The 18,987-nt window shown below is 36.0% G+C and overlaps 1 protein-coding gene and 1 long non-coding RNA gene across 2 annotated transcripts in view; one reads left to right on the plus strand and one right to left on the minus strand.

The window, feature by feature from the left end:
• Nucleotides 1-18,987, plus strand: part of LOC141429268 (uncharacterized) — a 131,676-nt gene that overhangs the window by 76,129 nt on the left and 36,560 nt on the right. The gene's annotated exons all lie outside the window — the stretch shown is intronic.
• LOC141428720 (uncharacterized) lies at nucleotides 4,394-6,065 on the minus strand. Its single transcript, XR_012451458.1, has 3 exons — nucleotides 5,469-6,065; nucleotides 5,206-5,355; nucleotides 4,394-4,964 (listed from the first exon to the last, which is right to left on the minus strand). It is a non-coding gene; the product is annotated as an uncharacterized lncRNA (long non-coding RNA).

Below are 18,987 nucleotides of genomic sequence, written 5' to 3' on the forward strand. Positions count from 1 at the left end.
GAAAGTTTCTCTTAAAGTTAACGGAAATAAAAAAAATACGCCCTGTACATACGTCTACTTAAACTCATGAAATTGTTTGAAATTTTCTCGATCATTGTTTTTTTATTGAAGCAAAAGGTCGCTTAGATCTTTCCATGTAAATGTTCTTTTATTTATATGCCTTTTTCTATATATTAGCTTCCTGAGTTCTAGCCTTTTTAACAGTTGATCAGTATTTAAGACTTAGTTGTGAGTCACCATCTTTGTTATATATAATTGGATATTAGGTATTTCAACATTCTAATATAATTATTTGTGGAATGAACAATTTGTGCTTTATAAAGTATTCTTAGTGTTGAATTGTTCTGTTTAACGTACGCGAGGAGTCACGAGGATATAGCTTGTTATGTGATATTCAATCAGTGATTCCTTACTGTATTGTTACGTATTGTATTGTTTGACCCGTATATCTCTTACGAAGGGTATATCGGAAAGTTGCAGTGATTATCTATCAGACAGCGCTATCAGCACCAATACTCGCAATCTCGGCGGGTTGACACATAGGGGGTCTAACAATAGACGTATCGTTTTTCTGCCGTGCAAGATAGGAGAGTGGAGCGTTTATATAATTATACGGTTCTGTATCGCAAAAGGAAACAATAAACCGGTTACTTCATTCCAATTCCAATTTATGCTGTTCGATGTTCTTTCAAAATGTTTTCCTATTCAATGTAATTTACCCTGGAAAGTAAATTCGGCCTAGCCAGCCATATCAGAGCCCATACCAGGCGTCATTATATAGAATAGTTTTTCAGGGTCGCCGTCACACTATGTATTGAATATGTGTAAATATCTCTCTTTTAACTCCCGACGTAAAAAGAGGGGTGTTATAAGTTTGACCGCTATGTGTGTCTGTGAGTGTCTGTCTGTCGTCCGTGGCACCGTAGCTCTTAAACATTTGAATGCGTTTTTTTTGTTTGATTGCAGGTTTTCTAGCAATGGTTCTCAGACATGTTACATCAAAATAGGTTCAGCCGTTTTTGTGATATTGAACTTTGAAGTATGTATGTATGTAAACTCTTTATTGTACAAAGAAAATTAACAAAATACAACTGACAAACTCGAACAAACTGAAGTGACAAAGTCGGGGTTTTACAACTTTTGTTGGTTTAGGTTAGGATATCTCATTGTTCGTCTGTGTTTGGCTAGCTCTTAATACAGTTTTGTCATGATTGCGTGAGGTATCAGGTTAACATTAATTGATACATTTTAGACTGAGCTCTGCTACCAGTGCTGGGCTTTTGCAACTGTATAAAAAAACTTAGTTATGCGGTCAAAAGATACAAAATCATTGAAGTTTTCTGCTAAAACTAAAGAACACGCGTTTTACCAGAAAAAAGTAGAAATTAAATTTTACTCTGCAATAGGAACTAAAAAAATCTTGTCAAATCTTCAAGCATTTGCGTTCAAGCATCACGTCTATGCGACAAAATTAAATGTTTATTTTCCAGCAAACCACTTCCAAATAAACAACTATACTTAATAACAATATTATAAAACCCAGTTTAGATCTGCAAGAAAAATCGAGCAAGTTGCATTACAAAATTTTTATTGGCTTCAAGAAACGTGGATCGAGTTTAATCTCCGTCGCGTCACTATAGTTACATTCATACTCTCGACGAGCCCATTCTCTCGTAGCTTGCTCGGCGTTTCTACTCCGCAATTTGGTGCAAGCGCTCACGTTCACCATTGTTTGCTGACAGCCCGGAGTCGAGGCACATTAAAAACGGCTATTACTACGCTATAAAGTATAATGGCGGATATTTCATACGAAACTACGCTGTTTGCTACAAGTGTTGCACAATTTTCTTGATGCGGAAAGAGGGGTTGGTATATAAATAGTGATTGGTCAAAAGAATTTATTGAATCAGGCGTTATTTTGCTGAGGTCCATTATCAATAAACTAAAATAATTACTTTGGTTAGCAGCGATCTTCTGATAGCTACGTTTATGTCAGAAATAGGTGTTCATGCATTTCCTCCAACTCCACACTCTAAGAATTGAACGGAATATCAATAAATTATAGTAACATGGTGAACGGTTGTGTTGCGCTCTCTGATCTGAAGATGAGCTCTGGTTGAGTTCGAATCGCGTCAGTGTAGTGTGGTGGGTGGTGGTGATAGTTGGGTTTGTTTGATTTGTGTGTTCTTGAAAACCTCAGATATCCCACCTGTTTTACTATTGTTTAAGTTAGTTTAATGTCCCTACAAATACCTCAATGAAGTATTTCAATTTTTTTCATGTTTTGTTCATTTAGTAAAGGTACTTGATTTCTAATTCTACACTCTTAAATGGGTACTTGTCAGTTGCGCTTTCGCGTTTCCGCGGACCGGGAGACGAGCTGTCGGTAGGCCTCCAACAAGATGGAGCGACGACCTGGTTAAGATCGCGGGATCGCGTTGGATGCGGAAAGCACAAGACCAGTCTGAGTGGAAAGCCTTGGGGGAGGCCTATGTCCAGCAGTGGAAGTCTTTCGGCTGACATGATGATGATGTTGTGTTATAAAGCGTCAAATATAAAAGAAACATGTTTACAAAGCTTATACTCTATTATACAAGACTCTAAACATGCCTTCAAAAGCTAAGCCGCTCGGACAGTTCTACAAATCGTGCAACCAAACGATATCAGAGCTATGAAACGCAATCGGTTAGGTGAATCGCTCCGTCGACCGGATCGTTCGGGTGCTGTCGGCTGTTCTCGGATGAATTCAGCTGATTGGATTTGCGAATTGGTGTTATATATAGCAGTTATACAGCATGATACTAAAAAGTACCATAAAGGAAACTATTTGGTATATGACTCTTAGTCGAATTAGACGCTTTTTTTCAATTGAAAAAGCTATAATGGAAGTGCTTAATTTAGCAAAACTAAAGAGTGTACAGCGTGTAAAGTGTGTATAACTACATAATACATATTATTCAAATTTACACAATGTACACAAATATCAAATTTAATTCCTTCACATCTTTATTAGAATCAAAAAGTAGTTTAAGAGAGTGACATAAGCTACTTTTTATCCCGGAAAAATGCACAGTTCCCGAGGGAATAGCGCGCGATAAACGAATTCCACGCGGGCGAAGCCGCGGGCAAAAGGTAGTATTATTATAAATTTCTACTTCCATTTCGCAAATGATAATTTAAAATTTCGATAAAGCTTTATAATTATTTGTGGAACTGACATCAATTAACTCATTAGTTTTAATTTAATATTTTGTCTGATTGCAACGTACGTTTTTAATTTTCATTTCGTTTTAAGATTGCTATGAAAATATGAAATGTATATTTAAATTTGTATTAAATTTGCAATTGTTATTGAATTATTTTTCATTAATATTGCAGTGGATAAATCTGAAAATATGATGTGATGTTTATTTAACTTTAATTTAGGCGCAAGAATAAGCATGTTTTAGAGCCAGATTGTTGAAATTTTATAAGCTGAATTATGATCAGAAACTTTAGTCTTTAGATAATAAGTTATATTATTAAAGACCAAAATATTAGTAGGGATTAAAATAATTAGTGGCTTAAATATAAAAAAAAAAACGGTTGAGCAATTCGTTTGGTTGTGAAAGTTTATTTCTTGTTTTAACTAAGAAATATAAGATGATGAATGTGTCATTCAAATGTCAAATGCATATTATCATTTCAGTGAATAAAAACCTTGGTTTTAACAACCAATTTTCCGTGTTAAAATAATAAAAGTGCGATATTTTATATTTATAACATACGTAATGCGTGAGCATTTCAAACGAAGCGCTCATCCGTTTTTAAATCATTCATTACATTCAGCCGGTCCCCTCGGTTCGTTACCATTCGTTCATCGAATAAACGGTTTATATCCTCTGGGAACGCGTTCGTTCTCACACATAGTGTAGCTTATTAACGTATTTAAAAGGGTTTATCCAGGAATGTCATGTGGAAAATTGATTCGCAATATAAAATATCGGCTGTCGACTCGAATATTTCAAAAGATCAAAACTGCCCTCCTAATCCGAAAGGCGCTATCTCAAGAAAAAAGTCGCTTTTCTGTCATTTACAACATGTGATGCAGAATGTTTTAAGCTACATTTCTTTCTTTATTTCTTTCTTTTTTTTAATTTTTTTTTCTCCCTCTGACTGAGGCAAAGGAACTGCCTCATGCATACATGTTTATTTAACGTTTGGGCTCCACAGAAAACCAGCGTTACTGCACATAATGTGCGGCAACACATGCTGAGTGGAGACCCTTTTTGGTATCCTGCCGTGTCACCTAGTAACATAGTTTTAGTGCTAGTTCTAGTCTTAGTTTTAGGTGGTGCTTTTTGGAGCCAAAATAAACTTTTCTTTCTTTCTTTCTTTCTTACATAATAGTATTAATAACTCAAAAGCACGAGGCACGTAGTCTGGGTCTTATTATGGACAGTGGACTAAGATTTGAGAAGCATGTTGCGGGCTCTGTCAGTAATTGCTTCTACAGGCTCAAATTGCTCTATAACATAAGGCCTTTTATTGGTGAAACCCTGCGCATGCAGTTAGTTGAGTCACTAATACTGTCCAAATTAAATTACATGGACACAGTATATGGTCCACGAATTCTCGCAAAAACAAAGCGTCTGATACAGCGGGTACAGAATGCTTGTGCTCGTTTTTGCTTTAACATTCCACCAAGAGCGCATGTCACACCTTTCTTAAACAAGCACAATATCCTCAAAATGGAACACCGTCGTAAGCTTCATCTAGCATGTCTCCTTTTTGGTGTTATAAAGCACAAGACTCCAGCATATCTTTTTGATAAGTTGTCATGGTCGTCCACCCAGAGGTTGCACAGAACACGTCAATGCAGCATACAGCTGATGACACCACAACACGCGTCCGCAGCTTTCAGAGGTAGTTTCAGATATGTGGCGACAAAATGCTGGAACAATATCCCGCCGCCCCTCAGGAACCTGCAAAGTATAAATGGGTTTAGGAAAACACTTAAAAAATTTATCTACGAACACCAGCGGCAACAGGAAACATCAACTTTAAGCAAAAGCTGCTTTTAGTCGCGGTATATATATGTGTGTATATATATAAGCTAAAGCTTTGGCTTATGTATATACACAGTTTTAGTTTTAGTTATGGCTTGTGGTACTGTAGTCTGTGTTTTCGTTTTTGTATTAAGTTGATATAACATACTTGTAGTACCTGTTTTTTTCTCTCCTTCCGTCAACAAAAATGTAGTCTCCCTTATGTAGTTTCCATTCTACTTATTTATTTAGGCACTTTGTTTATCGTCTTGTGTACATGACAGCTGCAGCAATAAAATGTGTTACAAATCCAAAATAAAGATGGAACCTGGAAGAAAATGTTATAATAATTGTAAATTTTAATTATGATTTGTGCGTGTTTTTATGAGCGACACATTAGATAAAACAAATTATCTTGTTACATTCCTTTTAATCCCTTACCTTTTTTTTATGTCCCCAATACATGTGGTTGGAATTGAACAGGAAGATTTCTACTTGTACACAGCACACAATGATATTCACACCTTGTACTCTATTTTGTTTGGTTGTTTAAATGTTTTGTTTCGATTGTATCTTGTGTTTAAAATGTGATTGTTTATTGTGATGTAATTGAATAACTCACGGCAGGCAGCCATGTTGGTTGTGCACATGGCCTTGCATGATTGGTTGACGTTTTTATTCTAGTTGTAAATTTGAGTCGGTTGTTCGCCGCCAGACAGCGCTGCCCGACTCGGGCACAACGGCTGCGTTCATCGTAACGCGTAGGGCTGTGTTGCGCGACACGACACGGTGACCGTCTAAAATGGTCTCGCCGGAAGACCAGCGCTGGCTCCACCAAAGGAGTCCGCATTTTATGCTGAGGCGGGACCATTTCGGGCGCATATATATAAGTAATATATTTTTTTTTTTCTCTTTTTTAATTATTTTTGTATTTTGTAATCTTGTTTTATTTTATTTCACATTATTATTATTATGTTATTGTTCTGTATCTATTATTTATATGTGTGTGTCCCGAATAAATCTTTTCATTTTCATTTTCATTTTTTCAAAAGTGATATTTTTTGAGATAGCGCCTTTTGGCTTAGGAGGGCAGAAAAAACAAGTCACAATATCAAAATTATTATGCTTACCTTTTAACGTCAGGTTTTTTTTGATAAATCCATAGCGTTATAATAATCCTGCTACATTATAAATGCTATAATTTGTGTGTATTTGTGTGTGTGTATGTTTGTTACGCTCCTACACGCTAAATTAGGCAAATTAATTTTGGTGAAGTTTGGTACGTAGGTAGCTGGACGTCTGGAATAACACATAGGCTACTTTTTATCCCAAGCAAGGTTTAGACTAGGGTCCTGAAATGTCGCACGGTTCTTTTTAATGTAACGTCAAAGAAAACCATGATGTAATTTTGGGAATTCCCACGGGAATTCAATAAAATTCTGGAATTTTTATTCAACTGCCGGATCTACGAGTATGTAATAGATTATTCCTGCTATTATAATGATAATTTCTAGTGTTTGTACTTACGTTATTTTTAAAAATCGAATATAACATCTCATTTTGTAACTTTTATACTTTCTAAAAACCGGCCAAGAGCGTGTCGGACACGCTCTAAATAGGGTTCCGTAGCCATTACAAAAAAATTAAGTAATATTTTTCTAAGGATTTCGTATTTTATACGGAATCTTCAAAGTTTAGGTATATTTTATACCTTAGGCTGCTATTTACTCTTAAACTACTAATAATTCTCTAGAAAACTAAGCCGTTATAGTTTTCCTTGAAAGTTTGATATACTTCCTACCATCGTGATATTTTTAAAAATTTTTGGGGACGCTCGATTTTCATGAAAATTTGCACTTTAAAGTTGAATATTTCGCAAACAAATCACTGAATCGAATGGATGGTTTTAAAAGACCAATCCAATGATACCCCACACTATAGGGTTAATGAGAAAAAAAAATCACCCCCACTTTACGCCTATGGGAGGTACCCTAAAAAAATTTTTATAGAATTTTTTTATTATACCATTTTGTCGGCATAGTCTACATGTATATTCGTGCATTCATAGTCCCTGAGCAAAGCCGCGGACGGACGGACAGACAGACAGACAGACAGACATGGCGAAACTACAAGGGTTCCGTTTTTGCGATTTTGGCTCCGGAACCCTAAAAACGTTTACGGATAGTAAATTGCTGAACTGGCCAATAAAAACCAAAAAGAAAATGGCGTCCGACCAATCCGGAGCCAGCACAAGCGGCCCGATAACATTCATACAGTTCAATTTTCTTAAGTGCATGGCTGGAATTATTATACCACGAAATGGGATCATAATTCTGCTCCCGGGACCGCATATGTATCCCGGGGGATAGTTTATGGACCAGATTTGTTAGGTTCGGGATTTTTGTGAAATGCGGGTATGAGTGTAAATTAATGCGTGGACCTTTCCATATTTATGCTGGTTTCTGTATTGATACGAGTAGGTGTTATCTTACTTTTTTTGACATTACGATGATGTAAGTGTAGTTATTTGAAGTGCTTTCGTATCCTTAGTCAAAGTCAAAGTCAAAATATCTTTATTCAATTTAGGCTATAACAAGCACTTATGAATTTCAATAAAAATCTTCCACCGGTTCGGAATAACATCTGCTGAGAAGAATCCGGCAAGAAACTCAACGAGGTATATATTTTTTTTAACAGATTCACAATATTATTAAATGATATCTATACATCACAAGTATTTAACACAACTTCATTTTTAACACAGTAGGTTCGCTATTTGAAGGGATCGCTAATGCGGATCGGAATTATTTCCAAATATCCCTGTCCATGATATAATCATTAACTTTATAATACGCCTTTGATATTAATGTCTTCTTGACAATAGATCTGAATTTTGTATCCGTTTCATTTATAATATTTTTTTGGAATTTTATAATAAAAACGTATGCAATTTCCCAGAAACGACTTTTTGGTTTTAGCCAGTCTGTAAGATGGAACTTTAAGCTTCCCTGTGTTTCTAGAGTACTGTGTTTCTTAGGTACTAATAGGTACTTTATATGTAAAATTAACTTTATCTATCTGTCCTGCTCTATTAATGTCTGTCTGTCTATCGGTTACCTCCTTCACCTTTAAACCATAACAACGATTTAAATTAAATTTGCTGTGGAGAAAGTTTAAATCCTGGAAAGGACATAGCGAAGTGTTTTTCTTGGCAGACGAAGTCGCGAGCAAAAGCTAGTTAAAAATAAATCACCTTGTATTGGTTTGTGTGTGTGTACAAAAATAAAGAACAAATCATTTTGAAAGCAATCAAAAAAGAAAAAATAAAAATAAAAATTGTGTTCATAATAATACACTAACACCAATTGACGTAGTCCCAAACTAAGCAAAGCTTCTAGGCAACGGATAAACATACGTATATAGATAAATACATACTTAAATACATATTAAACATCCAAGACCCGAGAACAAACATTCGTATTATTCATACAAATATCTGCCCCGCCGGGAATCGAACCCGGGACCTCAAGCTTCGTAGTCAGGTTCTCTAACCACTTGGCCATCCGGTCGCCAAATATATTATGTACATAACATATTTTATTATGTTACTATTTTCATGTGTGTTTTAATGTTTTTTTTGGATTATTTGTGAGCTTGTGTAGATTTTATTGTATGTGTGTCTCTTCTGTATTAGGTAGTGAATAGATAAATAGATAACTGACAAAATGGCCGTTACGCTCTGAAGTTAAACGCGGAAACGGGCTAGTGCAAAAGAGGCACTTCTGTAATTCGGTTATTTCCAAAGCAAAATCAATGGGTGTCTTTGTGGTAGGTAATAAAATTGATATTTTTAATGCGATTTTCGCAATAAAAACGATTTTGATTTTTTTTGAGTTGTGTCGGTTTTGTATTTAAGCAGCGATGTCTTCTTTCTTTCTTTTTTTCAAAGCCGAGGCAGGTATTTCAATTTATGTACACTTTATCTTACCTCATGAGAAAGCATATCCAAGATATTAAGTATCATATGTGGCATGTCTTATGTGGCGTGACACATGTGGAAACATGATGCTCTCGTGTCCACGCCGGCTCACGCGGTACCTTTGGTGGAAATGGGTCGGCGCGATTTCAATTCTTCTCCCACCTCGTCTTGCCACGTTTCACTAGTGTAAAAGCACCACGGCACGCTTACACCGGAATTAAATTATCAGAATGGTTTATGCGAGCGAAGCCACCGGTATAGGCTGGTAGGTTATAAATTCGTCTAGAAGGCCCAAACCGCTCAATCACCGTAACCATGGTAGCCGGTCAGCAGCCAAATAACTCGAAGGAAGATAAATCGATCGACATCGCCGAAAAGCGAATCGAGAACTCGAGATTAGTCGTTTGGGATTATCGGGAAACGCTAGAATAAAGCAGCTCTTATTTCTTACGACATGGGTTTGTTTTACTGTAGCAAATTACGGAAGGCAATGAGCAAGGTTTTTGTCGGAATACTGTTTATTTTGGCTTAATTTATGTGGAAACATGTCATAAGCAACAATTTTTGGCGGGGAAGTTTGGTGGAGAAGTCAAGCGATTGTAACGCTTTGGTGGACGCAAGTAAAAATGAAATATTGTTTTTATGGTTTTCTTGGGTGGCTTTATTTGTTACAATGGGTTCAATGTTTAATGACTAAGGTAAATGTATGACCAGTTTTAGGGGTTCTTTATCTCAGATGGCAAAAATGGAACCCTTATAGGACGACTTTTCTTTCGTTAACTGTTAACTGGAAATCAAACCTAGGGTGCTTCCAGTAGACAGAAAGTTGAAATTTGGTATGAACATAGCTCTTACAGCACAAACAATAAACAATTCTGAAAATCTTATTTTTTATGTCTGTCGAAAACCAATATAAAATGATCCCATGACATTTTGCTTGGGAGTATGATTCTGTTAACTCTAACTATTCATAGATGTCTAAAAATTTGTACGGAGCCCTCGGTGCGCGAGTCTGACTCGCACTTGGCCGATTTTTTTCTTAGTTTGTTGGTGTGTTGAAATTTTGGGGTTTTACAAAATGACCACCGGAAATCTTGAAAATATACACAGCCCGCACACACGCACACGTCAGCAGGCACGCAAGCTTTTGCACGCATATACACATGGAGACACACACATGCACACAGAATGTCAGTTTAAATAGAGACATTTTTATTTTAAAAAGAAAAATTTGAGGTTAGGATGATAACTAGTAATCCATTCGCCTGATCATATTAATTGTGTTAAATTTACTTAATTTTCTTCAGCCCCCAACCCCAGAGGTATATGGGTTATTATTTCGAGAGGTTCAATTGTGTTCAGACTCAAATTTTCAGTTATAAAATTAGAAATATATCGTTTATTGTTTTTTAAGTTGCTTAGGATATTATCACTGAAACTTGTGATAAATACATTTTATTCTATTTTATCTTTTTTCCACAATAACTTAAATTTTCTGCACAAAAGTCAGTTACGTGGTCAGGTTCGGATTATCCCTGACTACTTTGTAGTATTGTAAAAAATACAAGGTATAGAAAAACTTGCTGTTTAAAACATGGATTGAATGTTCATAATATGATATACCATGCATGCAAACATAAAAAAAATTAGGACATTGATAAGAATATTTTTTTCTACATTTCCCGTTGTTCCAAAATACACCATCATTTTCGTTGCCACACTTATTAAGTAATATTTTAAACGAAAAAAAAAGGTCAAACCTCCTGTAAATCCTTTTTTAACTATAAGCAACTTTGAAATAAGACTGCGTCAATATAACGTATAATGTTTATCGCAAGCCATAATTATTTATCTATAATTAATGTAATAAAGGTTCAGTTAGATTTGCGTCAAAGATCGAGCGTCATTTTCGTTACGGTTGCGACTTGGTGAGTATTGGGTAAATAAATATAATGTTTTACTGGTGCTGTGTCATTTGCAGTTAAGTTATTCAATATTGATTTCATTTGCTTCAAACCTATAGGATATTTACTGCAGAGCCGCGAAAGTAAGAACTTTTCAATTTCGTGGTCATCATTTTCGTGGTGCTATGGGCCACGAAACTGATTAAAGACCACGAAAAAGATGATTTTCCCTACAAGTAGAAAAAATACAGAACACTTTTTATAGAATTTTCTGCTTTTTACAGTGTAATCGTTTATGCCGTTATTGATTTAATTGATTTAAATGAAGAATGGTTGACCGTCAACAACATTTGCTCCAGGTGTGGCTATAGGAATTATGACCAGTGCGTCGCCAATTTTGTTAACTGGCGAGAGGTTCAAGAATTATTTTGCCCTGAATGTACGTGTGAAATGTATATATCTAAATATTAAAAGAAAACTTCGTCATTTAGAGGAGCATTTTGTTGTGTTGTTTCGTTGTAACATAATTTCGTTCTGGTCTACCGTAGACCTGCACGGGGGGAAGGTATTGAAAGCTGTTTTGGTTTGTGAGTTGAAGTTATTAATCTTACTTTAATTAAGTAATTTCTAGATAGTATTTAAAAGGTTACAAAAATGACAATTTGAAGTCGTCATTTTCGTGGTCAAGTTTTAATTTTTTTTTATATAGATATCGATTGTCTATTTCTGTTGATACCTGATTAATTAAATAATGCTTATTCGTTTTCTCATTATGATCGAATTTTCATTCAAATAGTACAATTATAAGATTTTAAAATAAACAAAATGTTCTTTTTCGTGGTCTCGATGCTCATTTTTGTTACCGATAAAATTGGATTTTTGCTTTTTTTTAACCAAAATAAACTTTATCGATCTCTTATAATATAAAGCATCTTATCGTTACATATCCTTATGTTCAAAATAAAACAGACCACATCAAAATGTGTGTTTTTATTTCTGTACTTAACATTTATCTTACACCTCAAATAATTACCCATATCAGCGCGTTGTTTGTATCTCAAAGTAAACTAGATTAGAGCCGGATCAGGTTAACGGGGCCGGTTCGGAGCCGGACGGATCATTTGTAAACCGCCTCCTGTGTAATTGTTGCCGTTTTAGCTGCGACACACTGCTTGAGAGCCTGGGCGTCAGAGAGTTTAATAATAGTATATTATAAGTAAATAAATATATATCACTGGACACTTGACACCAATTTGACTTAATCCCAAACTAAGCAAAGCTTGTGCTATGGATAGGTACTAGACAACGGCTAAACATACTATATAGATAAATTCATACTAAAAATACATATTAAACATCCAAAATCTGAGAGCAAACATTCGTATTATTCATACAAATATCTGCCCCGACCGGGAATCGAACCCAGGACCTCAAGCTAATATAATGTTTTATGGTATCATTATACAAATCTATTCGTTTGAAAAACTTTGTGGTTTACCTACAGGATGATATTTCAAACATGATACAATTTTAATTTAGTGTTTCAAAAAAAAAACTTGTGGTCTTTTAGTAATAACTAGCTGTTGCCCGCGACTTCGTCCGCGTCGAATTCGTTCATCGTTATCCCATGGTAACTATGTAATTTTCTAGGATAGAAACTATCGTATGTCCACCGGACTCAAACTATTCTGTATACCGAATTTTATGTAAATCGGTTCTGCGGTTTAGACTTGATGAGTTTACAAACAGACTTACAAACTTTCGCAATTATAATATATAATAGTGGGATTTACGGACTACGCGTAACAAAATAAAACTAAAAAGAAAAGCAAAAAAGAACAGAAAAATTATCATTCACAAAAGAAAAACTTACAGTTATTAGTCATCCGCTAAAACTGTGAGACTCACTGTCAGTAATAGTAGGTATTTACTCTGATGGACTCTGGTAAAAGATTGGTCTAATTTGCCGAGGCCGCCGCACTTTTTGCATGCCAGGCGTTAATGGCTGAGCCCTGTTTCGTCCCCCTTTTTGCTCAGTATTTTACTTAAATTAGGGGGTAGGGGGTGTTTGTGGTTAAAAGTTTGAACGCGCTAGGTTTACAGTGAAATATTTGCAAAAAAAACATCGCACATAGCAGTATTCAGCCAGGATTAAGCATTATTGGTATGAAATTTAAAACAGTATCATCCTGCCTACCAAAGGTACTTTTTTGGAATATGTTTTTCAAAACTTTCAAATTATATTGCTTAAAGCTTAAGATGTTCGGGTAAAATAGAGGAAAAAATCTCCAGCTTTTCCTACTAGTTTTCACGATGTACTTTACAAAAGACATCAGTGTCCAATTTTAATTATTTCTTATGTCCTTCCCGAAGGAAGGATATAGGCACGAGTGTATGGTAGATTCTAAAAAAATATTACGTAGTAGCCGATAAGTTCGACCTATGGCCATTTTGGTGGAGGTGCTGGGATGAGTGGGTCTAATACTGATTTAGAGAGAGGGTCTGAGCTCGGACTCACATGTCTGAGTTTTTCAGAACTTATTACGATTTCACAGCTTAACGAATGGCCATACACTTTAGTATAGTCGTGTTCATGGCCGCTGCTATGTTTGTTATGAAACGTCGAAGCGTCGAAGCTCCAAGAATAAAAAGTACCATTAAGACGGAAATGCGGAATGTGTTAAGAATTGTGAGGGAAAATATCACTGGTTATATAACTCTCAATTACTAACTATTATGACTCAAAATAATTTAAATTCTAATGATTTCAGTAATATTAAATCTCTTTTGTATTTTTTGCTATTTACGTACAAATTTTCAATTTAACTTTCAGGTTAGATTAGGCCAGAACTGCGATCTAAAACAAAACAAGTGGCCATGAAAAAGCAGATTAGACTGCGATATACAAAGATACCATAAGAGAAGATTAGATTAGATTTAGGTTAAACTGCGACCCCAATAGACGTGAGTGGCAACCAAGAGAGTAGGAGAGTAGGAGATTAGGTTAGGTTAGAACTGCGATCCCAACAAAAACAAGTAGCTACCATAAAAGTAACAGTATTACGAGTTATAATTTACCATAACTTCATGAGTATACTCATGTACAACTCATATACGTATACAATACTTACTCATGTACTGTTGAACCCTTTGATTGTGACCCACCGTAGAACGTTCTCACAGTAAGTGTCATAACAAATTCCCTTGTCAAGCAATGCGATGTCACTATGACTGTTTCTACGAAAAGGTTCCATAGTGGGTCACGATTCAGTTGGTTCGAGTATTCAATAAATCTCAGGATTGACATTATTAATCTAAATTTTCTGAAGATGAAAATTTTATGAACTTCTCTATTAGTCGTACAAATTTATAACCAAAAGAAAACATAAACAGAAAAAAAGATAAAGTGATAATTATAGCTACAATACAATACAATTACTCTTTATTGTACACCAGAAATAGTAAGCAATACAGAAAAACAGGTACACTGAGAAAATTACAAGGTAAGCAATAGGCGGCCTTATCGCTTAAGAGCGATCTCCCAAAGGCAACCTTTTTACAGAAAGAAGGAAGGACTAGTTTACAGCAGGCCAGATCAGAAAATTAAAACGCAACAAAAATAAATGTACACATACACATTATCGTACATATAATACACGTCTAAAATAAATATAGGCAATGGGATAAACAGCCACAAATAAATAAATAAACTAGGATAAAGCTAATTACTACACGATGACAAATAGTGCTCCTTAAGCATAGATTTAAAGAGTGACAGAGATTTTGCCCGTCCTAAGTCAATCGGTAAGGAATTCCGCAACCGAATAGCCTGGACAGTATAAGAATAGACATAGAATTTGGAGTTAGAAAGAGGCACGGTAAGGAGAAAGTATAAGCTACTAATCGTTAATACAAAGAAAGTTCTGATCATTAATTTAATGTGAGTTACTTTGGACCCTATCTGATGTTTGTATTTACTCTTAACCATTTTTCCAACGACCGACTCTTACTTCAGTTCAAAATCAAAACTGTAATTAAATTATAGTTACAAGGAATTAATTACGTTTCAGATCAAATCTACAGGGCATTTAGACGCCATTTATAATAATAACATAGTGTTCAACTTTGATTACGATAATTACTGATATTACGTCAAGGAACCGTTAAACTGTAGTTAAAGAGGGTGGCAATCAAATGTTATTTACCATAATTACTATTATAGTCAAAATTTTGCTTACCGAGCTAATTTAAGCGCAGTTCTTTTAATTTCCCTATGGAAACAACGCCGGTTTTCTAAATTACAGTCGTAATAAAAAATGCACATGTAGAGAGCGTTCCGAAATTTAAAAGCAGATATTTTTGTAATTTTGGTATTGTATAATACATTTGCATAATTCTGTTATTGTGTAAAATGTATAAGCAAAAATGTTATTAACTTAAATATAATGTGCAAAGAAACAAATTGTGCGTGTCGAACCCGGTTTTAGAACAGTTCAGTTCGGACCCATTTCCGCGAGGGACCTAATGTGAAAGTGGGCATAAGCGCTCACCATTACCAACTACGAAGTCCGGGCTCCAGAACTGGGGCGTGGAAGGCGAGGGGAAACTACCACACTGTTTTACAAGCTTTTATTTTGTTTCACCTGTCCCGTTGTCTGTCTGTCTGTCTGTAATCAAATCTTGCAAGTTAAATTCGACCAACTTCTAGTAGTTGGATTGACTTGAAATTTGGTATACTTATGTAAATTGCATGACAATACAATAATCTGGTAGTGACATCCTGGTAGTCTGAACAGGACGAATCTCTTCAACGATTAATGGCATCGACTAGAAATTTGGTATGCAAATGTAGTTTGGGTGACAATTAAATACAAGTACAGTCAACAAAAATTACTGTCAACAAAAAAAAAGCTTGTTTTAAAATATATTTTTTTACCAAAAACTTTTTACGAAGAAAGTCGAGATAAAGGTTTACTGCTGATTCTCATCCGACGAACACGACCACTATGTCGAAAGTGCAGCAAATTTTTTAAAACCTTTATTTATTATGAAACTTTGATCAATAGGTAATGAACATGTCGGTTCCAAAAGGCCCAAACTAAAAAACATACAGCACCAAGACGATTTAAATGAGTAATGACTCGTGCAAAAAGGGACATAACATGCCCTCTAAACCATACCACCGGAACCCCTGCAAACAGAGTGCTAAGCCTTCGCCACTCATTTAAAAATCTATTATTAGGGCTCCTACAATATGGCTTGGAAAACACCAACATTTAAGATATTAACTTCCTAAATTTTACAAAATGTGTTCCTCCTGGCTCGAGTCCTTACACACGTGTAGCGACTTAGAAGAACATCGCTAAATAATGCCAGGCTGTCGCGTACATACAAAGCCAGTTTTACAAGTGACAGGGTGATAAGCTTTGACACTAATGTTGTCGAACTTACTCGTTACTATTTAGCTAGTAATGGTATGAAGCAGGCAATGTTCGTGTAGACGGGGTATATTAACCTTATACCACACTTTGTATGTTTTATTATTTTTCATGCCTTAAAATGTCCATGGAAAGCTTTCAGAGACATTAAAATAATTTTGGCCCAGAAGGGCTACTACGAACTTATAAGTCTAATATCGTGTCAGCGGGACGGTAGTTCGATTTTAGAATTTCGTAGTAGCTCCTCTGGTATCTAAAAATTGCTGGTACGTACCCTTATAATTTCAGACATTTCTCATTTCGTGGTCACTAAGTTAGTATTTATTTTGTTCTCTTATTTCATGAACCACAAACATGAACAATGAGGCTTCAATCCAATTTACCACATTTTCAATTAACATTGGCTCCGTCCAGGCTTTGTCGGTTTTGCTTTTATTTCATCTACCGAAGGAAATTACAGCAGCTCTGTCAATCTGTTTCTTTTGTTTTTGGGTAGCTAGACAAAGGTAAAGTGAAACGCGATTGCTTGTCGAATTGGGTAGCAGGATTCGTATTATTACAGAGTTCTTTTCAAACTTCTGATGATTGTTTTATTAAGATTGGTTTTTGGAGTCATTTTTGTATTTTTTATTTCAACTCCATATTTTGTTACTTTTACGGTCATCCCGTAAAACCCATATCGAAAATACAAACAGACCAGCGCTGGAAATCGGACCCAGGTCCTCAGCATTCCGTGCCGCGTGCTAAACCGCTACACCACCACTGAACAGGAGTACAGACACGAATTTCTCCTATGCACCGCATATCTCAGCTTGTTTGTTTCTTATTTAGTCACTTAAGCAGCGATATTAGCTGGTCTCTTTTTCTGTTTTTTCTGTGCATCTATGTTTCAGTTTGTATTTTCGATTGTTTTATTTGTTAGCTTTTACCAGCATCAAATTAAGATTGGTTTTGGAATCTTTTTGTATTTTTTATTTCAATTCCAAATTTTTACTTTTACGGTCATCCCGTAAAACCGAAATTGAAAATACAAACTGAAAAATAGATGCACAGAAAAAACAGAAAAATAAGACCATCACTGGGAATCGAACCCAGGTCCTCGGTAATCCGTACCGCGTGCTATACCGCTACACCACTGATGGTCAACGGTACCGACACGAATTTCCCTATGCACCTCATATCTCAGCTTGTGTTTCTTACTTCGAGGACCTGGGTTCGATTCCCAGTGATGGTCTTATTTTTCTGTTTTTTCTGTGCATCTATATTTCAGTTTGTATTTTCAATTTTACCAGCATCATTTCAACAAAATCTCTCTACAGACTAAATAATAATAACTTCGTTATCCGATTCGACGATTGTTTGACATCTGTTTTAAGATGGCAATGAAATCATTTTTATGCTTCAAATTGGCTCAGATCATTTGGAACGAAATAGATACAATGTTTTATAAATAAAATCCAGAATCCAATTAATGTAACAATGTTTACGCGCTTGTGTGTGCCCTCTTATTACAAATATGTGACCGATTATTTATTATCCGTGAAATGTTTACCAATCCCTTTTTTTACTTTGCCGCTATTTCACGCTGCCACAGTTCGGTGGTCCTACTCTAGCTCTGGTCTGGCCTCGGTTTGAATTTACGTTAGTTGAGATTCTCAGCCCATTATCACATTACAAGGAAAGCAAAGTGAGACGCGCTCGTAGATCTCAGCTTACGTGATTGGTCGGACTTTGTACGTCTCCGCTTCAATGGAAGACTAGGTACTTATCTACTATTTATGTTATGTCAGCTTATTCCTTAATTTTTTTTCAGTCTAAATTTACGTCACTAAATTCAAGTTCGGTTATTTTGTGACAAATAAGGCAAGGTTGCAGGTGGTAGGACCTTGTGTAAGGTCCACCCGGATTGCCATCCACCATCATCATACCACCATCTTGCTCGCTAATCCTGCCGTGACGCAGTTGTATTTAGGCGTGGAGAGTAAGACAGCCGGTGAAATTACTGGCACTTGAGGTATCCCATCTTAGGCTTCTAGGTTGGCAACGCATCTGCAATCCCCCTGGTGTTGCAGGTGTCTATGTGGGGTGGTGATCTCTTACCATCAGGAGACCCACTTGCTCGTTTGTCATCCAGTCGAATAAAAAAAAAGGTTTAGAATTTTCCCCAACATGAGCCCAAGTATCAAGCAAGCCCTCAGACTAGGTGGAGCGATGATCTTCGCAGGTTAGCTGGCAAGAACTGGATGAGACTGGCCGAGGATCGTGCTCAGTGGCGTGCAACTGGAGAAGTCTATGTCCAGCAGTGAACTAAGATAGGCCGATGATGATGATGATGAGCCCAAGTATTAACATAATCATCATTATCGTCATAATCAAGTTTACCCCTCAAACCGTCTCAACGTCGAGATTTAGTCATAATTAAGGCACAGAAGATATTAGTTAAGAATGGAAAGGTAGGTGGAGAATTTCACGGTAAAATCTCAGACTAACAGACGTGGCTGGACCGTAAGTCTCTTATTGAATCCCCAACCATTATGTGCTTTTGATTGAGGTCGGGCTTTTTCTCGGCACACTTTTGGGATTTTACGCAACAAAAACTTGCGTCTAATCTTTATTCCGAACACATTAATGTCAGATTA

This window comes from Choristoneura fumiferana, chromosome 6 (assembly GCF_025370935.1).
Source record: "Choristoneura fumiferana chromosome 6, NRCan_CFum_1, whole genome shotgun sequence".
NCBI classification, from domain to species: Eukaryota; Metazoa; Arthropoda; class Insecta; order Lepidoptera; family Tortricidae; genus Choristoneura; species Choristoneura fumiferana.